Source organism: Sciurus carolinensis, chromosome 18 (genome assembly GCF_902686445.1).
Source record: "Sciurus carolinensis chromosome 18, mSciCar1.2, whole genome shotgun sequence".
Classification (NCBI taxonomy): domain Eukaryota; kingdom Metazoa; phylum Chordata; class Mammalia; order Rodentia; family Sciuridae; genus Sciurus; species Sciurus carolinensis.
This window is the reverse complement of record NC_062230.1, coordinates 6,528,470-6,531,471: the sequence shown is the minus strand read 5'-3', so window position 1 is coordinate 6,531,471 and position 3,002 is coordinate 6,528,470. Positions and strand designations below refer to the sequence as shown.

The following is a 3,002-nucleotide window of genomic DNA, read 5'->3' as shown; positions in this document are numbered from 1 at the left end:
GGAACTTGTGACCCTCCTGCCTCAGCCTCCTGGTGTGTGCCACTGTGACGCTGGAGACCTGAAGAGCACATTTAGTACCCCCGATGGCCTGACCTGAACTCTCACATCCAGCCCAAGTGAAACTCCCAGTTCAGAGTGTGTCTAAATGACGTGGGTTTTTTGTAGTAAAATTGGATGCAGAGTTCCAGAAGAGACTGGAAAAGAACGAAATTGCCTGCGAGGAGCAGACTGCAAAGCGTCGTAAAAAGCGGTAAGCACGTCATGTCTGACCTGGAAGTCTGAAAGTGGCTGATTGATGAACGAGCGAGTCCTTGTACTCAAAGTGTCACTTGTGTGGCCACCTGTGGTGGTGTGCACCTGTAGTGCCAGCTGCTAGGCGGCTCCTGCCCCCTCTCCTTGATGGTAACCTTTCTCTGGGTCTGATGCAGGGCTGAGCTGCCCAGAAGCATTAAGTGTAGTGTGTTGGGCTGGTTCACCAGCCACTGAAGAAATGGAGGGGGATCACCTGAGCCCAGTAGTTTGAGAGCAGCCTGGGGAGCATAGCCAGAGCTCACTCAAAAAAATTCACAAACTTCTGTGTGAACTGCAGAGTGGTGGGTGTGACTGCCCTAAGGCAGAGCCTCTCTTTGGAGGAGTGGCTTCCTTCACACCTGGACCCGTGGTGCCCCGCTGCTTTTACAGATTCCCACAGACTAGAAAGCAGGACTTGTGTGAGCACATGGATGCCTTTGCCTCCTTCAGTCCTGCATTTTAGCACTGGGTTCATGAAAGTGGTGTAACCCAACTTCCCATTCAGCTTGTTCCTTACATGGAAGTCTGACCTCCTCAGGCACCTGCGTGGCTGTGCAGGCTGTGTGTGTGCTTGCAGGGTTGTTTGAATGTTCTAAATAAACAGTCCTTCGACTTGTACGGAGCTGAGCGGGATTTTCAAAACAGTCCATACACATCTTGGCATGAAAATGCATCTCCAGTATTTCTGAGAGCACTTTAATCCCCTCAGGACTCCCCAGGATTTGATCCTGACTCATCATGAAAGCAACTTAATAATGTTGGAATGGCAAAACCACAAGAGATTATACCTTTTATTTGTTTATTTGTTTCCTTGTTTCTTTGTTGGTACCAGGGATTGAACCCAGGGGCACTCAACCACTCAACCACATCGCCATCCCTTTTTTTATTTTATTTAGTGACAGGGTCTCACTGAATCCCCTAGGGCCTTGCTAAGTTGCTGAGGTTTTAAAAGAGCCATAAATAGGTATTTATTTCCTAAAATATGCAACAAGATACATATGGAATCAGCATGTGTGCTTTTCATTTGTAGCCAGAAATGAAAAGAGAAGGAATTACTGGCAGAGAAGATAAAACTTGAGCAGAAGAATGAAGAAGAAGGTAAGGGAGCCCACTTTCCTTGTTTTTAACCTTTCTCTCCATGCTGATCCCAGGTCTTACCTTGTGAGAAACAGAAAAGTGTAGTGAGTGGGACTGCTTGGCTGCCCCCGAGGAAGCGGCACTTTATTTGTGTTAGGGCTCATTTAATTGCAAGTGTCAGGAAACCAGACTGGCTTAAGCAGAAAGACTGGCTCACGTTTATTCCATCCTTCAGGTAGGGCTGGTGTAAAAGCCTGGTGGCATTCCTGCTCAGTGTTGTTTTCTCTTGGTCCTGGCCACCTGGCCACATGTGGGCTCGTGCCTGGTTATGAGGTGCCTGCAAGTGCTCTCCAGGGTGCTTCCTGCCTCGTTCTTGTCCAGGAGGAAAGGTCGAGGCCTTGTCCCAGTGTGCCTAGAAGAAGTCTTGTGTCTTTTTGGCTCCGATTGAGTCATTTGTCCATTTGGTTAAGAATGCTTTTGGCTACAAGAAGAAATTCAGGTAACAGTGTTTACACAAGGAGTAGTTTCTTTTCCATGATAAGAAATCTGATAGTAGATGGCAGTCTGGTGGGTTCAACATCCTTGCAATTCTTTTGACTCTTTTGGAGGGTGGGAATAAACTCAGGGGGACTCGACCACTGAGCCACATCCCCAGCCCTATTTTGAATTTTATTTAGAGGGTGTCACTGAGTTGTTTAGCACCTCCCTTTTGCTGAGGCTGGCTGTGAACTCACAATCTTCCTGCCTCAGCCTCATGAGCCATGGGGATCACAGGCTTGCACCACTGCACTCAGCTCTCTGGGTCTTTAACCTCAGTGTGAGATGGCTGCCTGGTTCCTGCCATAATACCTATGTTCAAAGCAGAAGGGAGAGAGATGGCACTTGCCTTTTTTTAATGGAGAGGAAAAGGTGCCCCAGAAGGAACTGGAGATGTACCTCAGTGGTGGAGTACTCACATGGCATGTACAAGACCCTGCATTCACTCCCTGGTGTTACGAAAAAATAAAAGTCCAGAGAAATGTCCTTTGATGTCACCTTACTTATTTTACTAGATCACTTTGCCATCCCTAGCTACCCTCATACTAGGTGAAGAGAAAATAGAGTTGTCATAAGTAATTTATCCATGATCGTCACTTTGTCACCCTAAATGAAATTGACATTCTCTTAATAAGGAGGGACAGGGGTGGGTACGGGGACAGCATCAACCGTGCTGCCAGTCCTGCTCACTGGATCCATCAGAGTCTTCCTGGAGCTATAGGCTGAGTAAGGAGAGAGGGCCTCAGCTGGAGAGGGCCAAGGATGGTAAGAGACAAAAACGACGACTGTGCCGTGTTTCTGCATCGGTGTCTGTTCTGCAAATGACTGGGCTGCTGCGTAAAGGCCGTGGGTTTTAGCTTATGGTAAAGTTGGACTTTCCTTGGCAGGTTGAAATGTGATGGACCCTCTTAGGACTGGCTTCTTCATGAGTAGCAGATGTTCTATGTGACACAGATGGTCAAAGAGCTGTGACTGCTCTGACCTCAAATCACCCCTCCAATAAACCAGCTGGCATTTCTGTGCCCTCCCAGCAGAGGGATGGGGCGTAACAGGTGGTCTTGGTTCTGTTGGTGGGTCTTGTGGCTTGGACACCTGAT

At 48.0% G+C, this 3,002-nt stretch overlaps 1 long non-coding RNA gene across 1 annotated transcript; it reads left to right on the top strand.

Annotated features, from left to right (window-relative positions):
* Positions 1 to 217: 217 nt before the first annotated feature.
* Positions 218 to 2,632, top strand: LOC124970039 (uncharacterized). The gene is made up of 3 exons (XR_007106069.1): positions 218 to 250; positions 1,322 to 1,389; positions 2,550 to 2,632. It is a non-coding gene; the product is annotated as an uncharacterized LOC124970039 (long non-coding RNA).
* The last annotated feature ends 370 nt before the right edge of the window (positions 2,633 to 3,002 follow it).